This window comes from Epinephelus fuscoguttatus, linkage group LG13 (assembly GCF_011397635.1).
Source record: "Epinephelus fuscoguttatus linkage group LG13, E.fuscoguttatus.final_Chr_v1".
Classification (NCBI taxonomy): domain Eukaryota; kingdom Metazoa; phylum Chordata; class Actinopteri; order Perciformes; family Serranidae; genus Epinephelus; species Epinephelus fuscoguttatus.
Window position 1 is genome coordinate 18,420,338 of NC_064764.1, and position 12,974 is coordinate 18,433,311.

Here is a 12,974-nt window from a genome sequence, read left to right on the forward strand (position 1 = left end):
GTGAAGACTTTTTCATATGTTAGACTCGTGTAATTTTAGCAACACAGTCAGACACATTCTCTCTCCTCCGCTCAATCTGTGTCCATGTATTTATTTTTTCAAAGCCTCTTCTCTTCAGTCACAATTCTGTGTGATTTCACCACTGCCTGGTGTGGTTTGTGTGCAGTCCTTGGTAGTCCTGATCACCAGACTTTAATCCAAACACTGCTTTGATGTTCCCAGACATCTCGGACCGTGCCTCGAAATGAGTAGAACAAACAAGCTGAATCAGATGACTGGAGCCTCTGTGGATCTTAAAGGCTGCTGAGGAAATGTCAGTGCAGTTTAAATTACGCATGATCTGATAAATGGAGCTACTTTGTTGACATTTCTCCCCTTTTTTCCCCAACAAAAATGCCATCCAGTTTTTTTAGAGGGTAAGTCTGGCAAACATAATGATGTTTTCAAGATTGCACAGGTTTGTGTGTGTGTGTGTGTGTGTGTTTGTGAAAGCAGTCTAGCTTGTTTCTATTGGCAACCAGTTGAAATGCATCACTGATCAAATGTATCTCCTTGAACATAAATCTCATCCCCTTCAGTAACATTAGCGCCATCTGAAAGACATATTTTTTATAAAAGAAACATTAAAGCAGTAGTGTCACTTGGGCTGAATGGAGAATTTTTGTTTTTTTATTTTTTTTATTTTTTTTTTACTTGAGGCTGTTAGCCCTTACAGTTCAGAACATTTGATGAAACACAAAAGTCAAATTGGGAATGGTCTAGAGTCTATGGGACCATCCCAAGATGGTTGTCTGGGGTTCACTTCCTGTGGGCCCTGATGGCATACTTAACATGACCAATTGGCTGTGTCTAATTGTCATCATTCACCATTATGCACAGTTCCAGTTTGTGTCACTGTCATAGATCATTAAAACACAAAATCACTCTTTGACTTTTGTGAAGAAGTGGGATGTAACAACGCACATTTAATAAACTACAAATTTAAGGTACTTTATCTTTGAATCTTTTTTTTCCATGCCACTTCATACTTTTACCCTGCACATTTCAGAGAGAAATATTGTACTTTCTACCTCACTACGTTTATTTGACTGCTTTAGATACTTTACAAATAAAGATTTTTTGCACACAAAACATATGAAAACCTTAAATAGTATGTTTAATTGTTGTATGTTTAAAAAATTTAACTCCTCAACAATACAGACAATTTAAGCTAAAAAAAAAAGTGGATGAATGCATTAGTTGATAGAAAATTAATTAGAGAGGCAGGGTACACCCTGGACAGGTCGCCAGACTATCGCAGGGCTGACCCATAGAGACAAACAACCATTCACGCTCACATTCACACCTACGGACAATTTAGAGTTATCAATTAACCTAGTCCCCAATCTGCATGTCTTTGGACTGTGGGAGGAAGCCGGAGTGCCGGGAGAGAACCCACGCTGACACAGGGAGAACATGCAAACTCTGCACAGAGGTGCTCCCACACCCGGGATCGAACTGGGAGCCCTCTTGCTGTGAGGCAACAGCGCTAACCACCACACCACTGTACCGCCCTTCCTTACAATCATTTTGAATTATTTTGAGGTTTGTACTAATTTTTACAAACCAAACAATCAACTGATAGAGAAAGCAATCATCAGGTTATTCCATAATGAAAATAATTATTAGTAAAATCCTGTCTTTAGAATAATGCAAGAGTAATAGTAATCTAATAAGATATTATATATAGTAGTATAACAGTCACAGGGCACATTATTTTTCACTGAGTTCTTTTACTTTTAATACTTTTAATTTTAAGTACATTTCCCTGGTTCCCGTTTGCCCCCTAAGTGCGGTTCGTTTGGGCAGGTGTGAACACAGCAATTGCACTCAGGCATGAACCAAAACAACCGGACAATACCTTCTTGAAGAGGTGGTCTCGGTCCGGTTATAATTGAACTCCGGAGCCGTTCGTTTGTGGTGAGAACGTATTCCGACCTCGATGCAAACCAACTGCAGTCGCATTACACATTGTTTGGGTTAAACATGAGCATGTTACAGTCCCAGAAGATTATTAATGTGCACCTCCTCCTGTGCTGTCCTAGTATGTGCATTTGGCACATTCAATGCATCAAAACATTGTTTTCTAGTTGGAGCTGCGCCTCGTTTTCAAACTGTATGGTTTGCCTAAAATGAACAATGACAGCAATATAGTCCACGATGACCAGCGCTAAAATCAACCCGCAAAGTTGTCCCTCCATTGTGACATTTGAAAGTGTTGCATTAATCTTGCAAGTGTACTCTTCTTCAACGTTTTGTTTACTTCCTGGATTAATCCCGCATGGAATTTCTTTCCAATCAACAGCATTTTCTCACGCAAGCATTTTATCTGGTCTACTTGTAAATGCTGCCGTGACAACACGAACCAGCTCTAGGCAATTATGCAACTTTGTCACAACAGTAGTCCCTGATTCAGACCAAAGCAAGCAAACTCTAGTTCTAAAAGCACCCTAAGAAAGTATTTTTGCAGTGTGGTATTAGTACCTTTACTTAATAAAATAATCTCAATACTTCCTCCACCACTGCTTTAATGTGTGAATGCATGCACCAGGAGCACAGCACAAAATGTTCCCTCCATTGTCTTTAAGACAGCATTAACATGAGAAGCATGCAAACTTGCCAGCGCTGACAGAAATAATGCACATTTCATGGATGTCGGGTGCAAACTGTGCAGTCAGTCCACAGTTTAGAAGGATTCTCCTGTGTAAAAATATACCTGCAATAATCACTCCTGCTACTACATGATTAAAGAAACCAACCTGAATGGCACTGAGTCGGGTAATCATGACACAAAACACTGGCATAATAATACAGCTCTGTGTCTGCAGTGTATTGTCATTTTTCATAGCATTGCACTCTATTGTTTAACATGAAAAGGGGCTTGAAATTAAAAAAGACACCAGTATTATTCAGTTCACCTGAGAACCCGTGTTAGACACACCATGTTCATCCAGGGCTATTAGGCAGCAACATCCTGTTTCCTGTTTTCCAGTCTTAGAATACCAAAATAATTTTCATTAGAATAAAGTGGAATTTGAGGTGCTGCTTTCCAATTTCCAGCAACACTTTGAGGAACTTCCCATGAAAAAGAGAAAGAGCTGGTAATGGGATTAGAGCGACCTCTGTGACTCAGGATTGATCGCTGTCTTTGTTTGTATGAGGCAGCGCGTGTCTCTAAATCATATGTCACCTATTGTTCAATAGTGAGTCGCTGCAGCTTCCTCCAGCTCCTGGCAGCAGCAGAAAATCAGGGCTGATGTAGCCAGCCACTCATTATCCTGTGATTACTAGCCCAAGGTGAAAGAAAAAAAAAAAACCCTGACCCTGGACACACACATACACAAACACAAGTATATGCACTGCCATAATTACCAGTGGCGTGGAAAACGTTGCATGCACTGAAACACATCCATGTCTGACATCAGCAGTAACACTTCTCCCTTGCCTTGAGCATTGTCTATTTCTGAATGCCTCTAACAAGCAATCTTAGTGGCTGAGGTGAAAGTGTTGTTTGGATTCTAAATTGTTGGTAAGTCCATCAGTACCTGGTGATGGCTGTTGAGCTACGTTCACATTACACGGCTTAATGCTCCATTCCGATTATTTCCCTAGAGCAGCTCTTTCTGCCAAGACTGTTAATATTCATGTTTGAAGTGACCCATATCTGACATCAGTGTGAACAGATATCTCACATGCAAATCAATAACATCACACATGCACAATGGTACGACAACAAAAAACATCACATTTAGAATACAGACATATGGGGGAAAATGAATAATATACTGGTACAAGCTTCCTTTCTGGAATGATTGCCATAGTAGGAGGGTCTGACAACATCATCCTGCATAATAATTAGCCATTTAGACAGAGCACAATACATCATACTCTGAAAACTACACTCATCGAATGGGAAAACAATCACCGTTATAGTATGCAACCAAGGGCAGAAATACTAATGAAATGCCTGTAGCTAGCTAGGAACATTAGATTTCGACACTTAAAAGGATTATTTTAGCATCCTATGTCTGCCAAATGTTATACTGACAAACTCAATATTGTCAGTTTATCTCCTTATCCTTTCTCTGTACCTTGCTCATCTTGGGGTAATGATAGCAATCAATGGGCATAAGTGAAATTGAGCATAGCGTTAGCTCAGGCAGGATACAATTTCAAGCTCAGCTCACATCCCAACTACATCAGCTGATCTCAAACAGCCCAGTCATCTGATGGAGCAGCTGAGAGATGGAAGTGAGTCAGCTGATAGATCATGTGATTTCTTTCTATGCAACCAATTGGCAAATCTCATTCAGGGTGCCCTATTTAAACTGCTCTGGCCTGCTTACTGTTGCTGCTTCCTCTGCAACCTGCCTCCACCCCAGCTCCTCCTTTTCATGCTGTGTCTGACTTATCAGTGTCGTTTCTGTTTGTCATTGATGCTGCTCTGTTCTGTTCCCAGGGGGTCTTTGCTGCTGCTCTCCCTGCCTTAGGCTTTCCATGTAGGTGCATGGAAGGGCAGAGAGGTTTGATTTCTCTGACTCAGGCTTTCAGTGTTTGTGCTGCGAAAGGTAGAGATGTGCGCTCTCTCTGCCTTAAGGCTTTCCACATAGGCACGCAGAAGGGCAGAGAGGTATTCTCTCTCTGCCTTAAAGCTTTCCCCGTAGGCGCATGGGAGGGCAGAGAGGTGAGCTCTCTCTGCCTTAAGGGTTTTGCATAGGTCCGTGGAAAGGCAGAGAGGCCCCAGAACAGAGCCATACCACCAATTATAATACTGCAAATGCAAATAAAGTTTTCTTTGACTTTAACTACTTGATCCAATTAGCAGGTAAGATCACCATTTAACCTAGCAAAGATCAAAACCAGGCATTACATAGCTTAGTTAGCTTAAACCTCTACAGTTTGTAGGCCAAATTTGTAAAATGCTTGCTGCACATGTAACATTAGTCACATGGGGTGTCAGGATCCCAAAGTTTTCAAATTCCTCCTGCTGATGCCTCAGGTCTTATTGCTTAAAAGGCTCAGTTCTTTGGTTCAGAAACCAGACTAAGTTTTGACCTCTTTACCTTGTTAATAGTGCATCCCACCACACAGCATTTGCTACCAGATGTAAGGGACAAGGAGGAACCTTCACGCAGCACAAAGTCAATGGAAAGTGATTAATTGTTTCCTCCTCTGGTGGGAGTGGGACTTAAATTCACTCTGTCTTCATGTGCTTCTTTTCAGGAGTTTTTTTTTTAGCATATTTACGGAGAAATGGCCCTTCTGAGCAATGGATATTTGTTTTCAGGATAACAGCTTTCGGTCCACCAGCTCTATTAGCAACTATTGCTGGTAGTTCTGTGGAGAGAGAGTTCTGGGTGCGGCCTGAAGAGGAGTCAGCAGTGGCTGGGTTTCACAGAGTTCTTCCAGACCTCAGGATGTCCAGGGCTACATTCCAATATCTCTCTCAGCACCTCACGACAAAGCTGTCACGGCATGTAGGCAAGCTGTCCCTGTCAGAGAGCGTCTGGCAGGCGAGCTCTATTGGCTGGTGACCGGAGCAGCCTACTGCAGCAGTGGTATAGCTACGGCAGCCTTATGTAGTTTCAACAGACTGCTCCAACACTGTGTAATCTGCTCCTGTGTAGTAATGAATAAGGTGGAGAAACCATGGATGTGTGGGAAAAACACACATGAACTTTGATATGATCATTCTCACCATAGTCACGTGGTATCAGATTTAGGGCTACATGAAAGTGGCTCAGATCTGATTGGAAAAAATTGGATTTCTGTGTACACACTATTCCAAAATGATCAGATCGGTGTCACACCAAGGCAAAAAAAAAGAAAGAAAAAAAAAGACTTGGGCCACATTTGCTTGTAATGTGAACATAGCCGTGGAGTCATCTTCGGCACTTGATTCCAGTCTAATTGTGAGTGTCAATATTTGCTCTATTTTGATAACCATGAAAAAAAATACTAGTGATGATGATGACAACTGTAATGATATCTGTGGCAATGATGTCTGATGAGGAGGATGATGATGATGATGATGATGATGATGATGATGATGAGAGGGTGGTTTCAACCCCCAAATGCAATTTGAAAGTGATTACATCACACACAGTTGGGATATGGTGCGCAGTGGTTTTCCTGCTCTGCTGAGCTGTATTTGTCTTATTTTGACTGCTACCCAGCACAGATCCTTCAGACTGCACAGCATGTGCTTAATGGAACTTGCATGGAAAGGAAATTAATAGACAAAGGAAACAGTGCTTACCTAAGAGCCAACATTTCTGGCAGACTGCACCACATCCCTTAATGAAAAGTGAACAGTTGTCTGTCAAAGATCCTTCCCAGTGTCTCCTCACTTAAGGTTAATAACCAAGGTGTATTTGATACTGCTATTTTAGGGATTTTGTCACAGGAAACAAGACATTTTATGGCCTAGACCCATGTCAGGGACAGAGAGTATGTCTGGAGAATGACATTCCCAGTGTACGTGAGGGTCATTGGTCCGTGGATCCTCATTGTAAGTAGGCTGTTTGGGGCCTTGGGCATAATGGAGATGATTTACCAGGTTTGACAAGTAATATTTGAGGGGTATTTCCTTTAAAAACTGCTTCAGCTCATGTTTTTGACAGCTTATGATCAGGACAGTATTTCCCTAAGGACCTTGAAGGTCTTTATGACATTCTGAAGAGTTTGTCCTTTTTCTGGAGAAAAAGATGCTTTCACTGCTCCAAGGAAGGTGTATTCTGTCAGCCTTGGACTTCAAATAATTTGAGAACTATTAGAGCGAATCAATAGGGACTTACAAGTGTTTTCATGACCTAGGATAAAATCCTAACCTAGATTTTTGTATGTTATATATGCATCACAAAAACCTTATAAAGTGTAGGTGTGAAAAATCTAAATCAGGTCATTGTTTTTTATTGGAGGAGTGCTTTCTCTTTTACAAGAGAGTGAGCACTGTTTAGTTTTTATGAGGTTTTCCCATTATTACAATAAACCATGGAATCGCCATGTTTATGGCATGTGTTACAGGCTTTTGGGAAACAAAATACGAGATTTCTTGGAACAAACTGCCTGCACAACCATGTCAATATATCAATAATTTGAGGAAATGTATACAGCTGTCCTCTGCTGCGCTGGGGGAAACACTGGTGTGACCAGAGCAGACTGTGCCGACGGCTTGTGTCTGTGAGATAAAACCCCTGCCAAAGAAGAATGGCAGCATTTACAAAGCCCTCACATTTGAACACAGGCACACACATAAGAAGGGGTAATGGTCAGAGTCTGCCCTCTTGTTACTGCACAAATAGAGGTGTTGAGGACTGCAGGGGGTGGCAGCTCCTTGATAGGAGACATCACCCCAACTCTTGAAATATAATGGCAGAATACAAATGTGATATACCCTTGGATCTACAGTACATAGAAGTTTGAGGGAAAATTCCCCCCTTACGTACTGTTACACAAAGAGCCATTTGTGGTATTTCTGGAGTTTGGGGTTTTGTTGTCCTTGTTTGTTGCAAATGACCAGCCAGAAAAATACATGATACGTGATTGGTGATGACTGTAACAAAGATGAAGTCGTGATTTACTGTATGTTTACATTAAGCACCAAACAACAAAGTAGTGTAATGTACTTGCACCACGGGGAAAAGACATACGGTGAAGTCAGCACCATAGACCAGAGGTTTTGTGTCAATGCTGGCATGGACTGCGGAACGCATCTGAACAAGGCGGGGGCGGGGGCATAATTTCAAGTCACGCGGAGGGGGTGGGGGGGCATATGCATTGAAACAGACAATATTACTGACGTTGCGGAGCACTTTTTTTATTCCGATGCCACACAGTCACATCTACAGTACACGCATGAACACGAACACATGCTTGCTCAGATTAACCCCTCTGATCCCACTCTAACATTCACACACAACAGGCCAAGCCTATTTATACATAAAGGCACAGATGAGGCCACAGTGGAAGCTGGAGTAATTTGATCATTTTGTTTTTTCTGTTTACTTGAAGAAAATCAGATATCGACTTCTGTCTCTTCATTTTCCCAGATGAAGCCAGCGCAGGTGCCCGCCGTTAGCTCGCGACGCTCATGCATGACGTATTGATAAACAATGCACTTGATAGGCACACTAATATCAAATCAATATGCAGCAGTCAGTGGGAGTTTTTTTTATCGGCAGCAGTTGGTGAGAGTGAGTGAAGGTGTGTGGTGACTTGGCTCGTAAAAACACAGATAGGCTACAGCTTAGGCTTTTATTCATATAAAATAGTTTGTCAGAGTAGAGCCCTGCGCGGGACTGTTTTCTTCATCCTGCTCCTGCCCGCTCCGCTGAATTTCTGACCATTACCGCCCGCAACCGCAACGTGTGTGTTACACTCCCGCCCGCTCCCGCAATGTGTATGTCCACTCCCGCCCGCTCCCGCAAAACTCTGAGAATTTATGCCCGCACAATAATAGAGATTGATGATTTTGTGTCTTCTCCCATCCCGCAGGAGAAAACACATCATATTATAGGCTATTAATAAAGAGATTCATGGGGTTGTTTGTTTCGTTCCCCTGGCCTGCATGTCTTTTGACGCACTGGTCAAGAATAGCGCTCCTATTTTGTTGTTTTCATTTAGTTTTTAATGAAATAAAGGCTGTTTCATATTCTATTCTCCTCCTCTGTATTTATTTAGGCTATTTTTCTACCTTTACATAGGTTAAGGCAAGCCCGGTGCCAGGATGAAGTTACTGAGGGGGCGGTTAAAAATTACGAGGGGGCAAATCTTTATTATGCAACATAGGTTCACACAGTGAGTTATAAAGAGCGCGCAAACGTGTGTAATAGTCGCTCGTAATGAGAGCTCGTCGCCGGTGAAACACAATAAACTGCACGTCTTCTTTCATGTTTGTCTCATGACAGATGGAGCTGACAGACAGACAGACAGGTGGAGCAAGCGGCAAATTGGTATGAAAGCTGGTTCAGGGCATATTCGTCCATTTATGAATAAATATGGAGTGGAAACGCTCATGCATGTGCACCAAGCTCCTGTGTTGACATCCCGTCGCTAGGCTACATCTTCTTCTTCTTATTTTTCTTCTTCTTCTACTGTTTAATGGCGGTTGGCAAACAGCGAATTGGCCCGTTACCGCCACCAACTGGTGGAGTGTGGATCAAAATGACTATTACTATTTGCGTTGGGTCCCGCCGGGTCCCAATGCAGCCCTTTATGTCAGAGTACAAAAGTTACCCGGGCCATGGCCCCCCTGGCCCCCTCCTGGTTCCGCGGTCTATGAATGCTGGTATTATCTTACTATGTAATGACGAAAACTCTCTGTGTGTGTGTGTCTGTTCCACGTTTTTCTCCTCACTGACTTGGTCAATCCATGTGAAATTTGGCACAGTGGTAGAGGGTCATGGGAGGATGCGAATGAAGCAATATTACATCAATTTGCCAAAGGGGGGCGCTATAGCAATTGATTGAAATTGCAAACTTTGAATGGGCATATCTCATGCCCCGTATGTCGTAGAGATGTGAAACTTTGCACAGAGATGCCTCTCCTCATGAGGAACAAATTTGCCTCAAGAACCCATAACTTCCGGTTATACAGATTTTCTGCCATTTTGAATTTTATTGAAAAACACTTAAAATCGATCTCTTCCTAGGAAGTTTGACCAATCTGCATGAAACTCGGTGAACATAATCTAGGGACCAATATCTAAAGTTCCCTCTTGGCAAAAGTTGGAAAACTTACTAAAACTGAGCTTCTATAAGGCAATGAATATTGCTGAGGGCGTGGCTCATCACATAAAGGTGTATAACATCTCAAGGGTTTCACCGATCACCACGCAACTTTGTAGGCATATGACCACACATAATCTGAGGGGACCCCTCCATTATTGACCCCATCAAACAAAATGGGGGCGCTAGAGAGCTAATTTCTTATCTAGGCCTAACCGCCATATCGATTTTTACTAAACTTGGTAGATATGTAGAACAGGACGCCTCAAGGTGACTGGAGAAATTTAACACTAATTGGCAACTGGGTGGCGCTATAACAACAGAAAAATGCTTAAATATGGCTAAAATGTGACAGATCGCTGTGGCTCCCTTTGTGGCCGAATGTTTTGGGTTTTTTTCTAATTTTTGGTATGACTAAGTCATGGTATGGTATGCTGTACATAATCACAGAAACTGTCAGTTTGTCATTCTGTCAGTCAGTCATTCTGTCTGTCCCACGTTTTTCTACTCACTGACATGGTCAATCTATGTGAAACTGCACACAGGCATTGAGGATTGGCATAGGTAGAAGGTGACAAAGCTACCAATGGGTATGGACTAGTAATCATTAAAGATACACTATGCAGGATTTTCCTAATTAATTAAACAGTTATAGTTTATATCCTGCATGCACTCAAAGTGTTCAGGAATTTGTTCAAAATGTGTCACATAAGGGAAAGAGGGAGGTTTAAGTGAGAGTGAGTACAAAAGAAACAAACAACTGAATTACTGTGATTATCTTGACAGCGAACAACGCGTTTTGCCCGTGGCTTCTTCAGGTTCGCTCAACATGTCTGAGATGTTCCTGCAGCAACCAGCACCTGTTCCTTGAGACCGGCTGTGCAGAGGGAGTTCTGCTTACTTAACCTCTTAAATGTATTGAACATAATGACAGCAGAGACAATGCATTCATATTTAGGTTCAGTAATAACAGCTTGTCTTACAACCCCTCTTTAAAACTGGAATTATCACTGTGCAGTTGTATGTTTCCGTGACCCGTCAAGTTGCAGTTACAGTTTATATCCATGTCTTTGAAAACATGTATGCATCACACACATCCCTGGAGCTATGTAATCAGCACAGTTTCAAGGTGGACACCAAAGATTAGAGTCAGCAGTTCAGTATCTGACCAAATGTCTCCCCTTCTGTTCCTGGGTTATGACATGAATAAACATTTTTGTAGAACATTATAATGTCACAGTGAAGCTGACCTGTGACATTTTGGGTATAAAATGTCATCACTTCATCATTTTATCCTATTAGACATTTGTGTGAAATTTTGTCATAATTAGCGCATGAATTCCTAAATTATGGCCAAAAACGTTTTTTTTTGTGAGGTCACAGTGACCTTGACCTTTGACCTTCAACCACCAAATTATCATATTCACCAAGACAGACTACAAGCATGAGACAGACTGACAACCCAAAATATAATGCCTCCAGCCATGACTATTTCCAGCATGGAGGCATAAAAATGTCTTCCAGAAAGGGCTTACTGACAGATAGCCTGAGGGTTAACTTATCCATGTGCTGTTTTATATGTGTTAGTAGGGTCAATTTAAAGTAAACTATATAATACAATTACAATACAAGTTGTTTTATCTTTTATGGCCAAAAGCAGAAACAATGGATGGCAGCTTCTCCTGTAACAGACTGTCAAATGGGCAGATGATATTACTCATATTGATCGCAGGTCCCTGAATTGCATCGACTCGGCAGACTTTTTGATATCTGCAAATATCTTATTGTGATGAAACTGGTGATTTACGCGTCTGTTAAATTTTAGTGGGCTTTGCAACTTTTCAGGCAAAATTAATTATCTTCTGTGTTGAGAGCTGCTATTCATGAATCAGCTCACCTGTGATTAAAAAACATTTGCTGAGATGGACAGTCTTTGTTCAGCTCAAACCTTACTGAACCCTCAGGGAGTAATGGTTTACATTAAAACTAAAACAGTAAAACACAATAAAAACATTACTGTTAGTGCCAGAAGTCAAATACAAAGTATCTGTATACAGTACGCACATCATGTTATGCCTTTCTCATTTCAGTGTAATCACAGATATATTTGGCTTTAGTGATGACTAATCTGGATGTCTACTCTTTGAGCAGATGTCTTGGCCAATAATTTTATCTCGGACCTGAAAGCAACATGGCAATCTGGATCATGCTAATGCCTTTACTCCAGATTTTTCTAAGATAAAAAGATATCTTTCCGGAAACTGAGATAGATCTGAGGGGACATCAGTGTTTTTCGTCACATTTCACACTTCTTGCTCTAAAACTGTGAAAACCATACAACTAAAATAAACGTTAAGCAGATTGGAGTTTTATTTTTAAAGTTATTGGAGGCAAGATGTGAGGGCGCCCTTTTTAAAGGATTTAAAGGGATTTTTTATTTTTTTATTTTTTTCATCCAGCTTGTCTGACTTTGCAACAGTAACTAAGAAGAGCAGGACTTGGGAACAGCCAGTTGTCCATAATTAAGTTATTGTGGCATTGTCATAATGTGTTTTCTATCCACCAGCTGCGGCACTGCTGGTTGATCTGCTAAGGCAACATCTACTTCAGGTTGGGAATAGACCAAGAAGAACAAAGGGGGAAATGGGTCAACAGCTGGTGTGATTTGGGACTGAGCAAAGCATTTAGCTGTGCTGGCGACAGTGTCTTGCCTGGGCTGGCGTGTGTGTGTCTGGAACAACAGAGTATGCGTAAGCGGGGTTACAGTTTGAGCTCGAGTTAACATGGGCCACAAGCTCTTGATTCAGCCATGTTTTCCATGATCTGTATTTATATGCAGTTAATTCGCAATGACGAATTAGACTGACAGCCAACATTAAACATACTGATGTAGTAGTGCGTTCAGGCTCAGAATTAAGTGTATGATTTGGCAACACACAAAACACGAAATTACAGTAGTAAAACGTAATATAATTATAATAATACTTGAAGCATAACGATATATATTCAGATCACATTTGTGCATGTATTGTGTAAGCGAAACGCACATTCTCAGCTGTGGTGGTAGCGGTTCATATGAAATTCAAAGATATGACTACAGTTTTTACAAAAAACAGAACACCTCCATGTTATTTAATTAAATCCATGATAATTACCAAAGACAAGCAAAGGCATTCACATTAGTTGAATCTTTACATGAGAGGGAA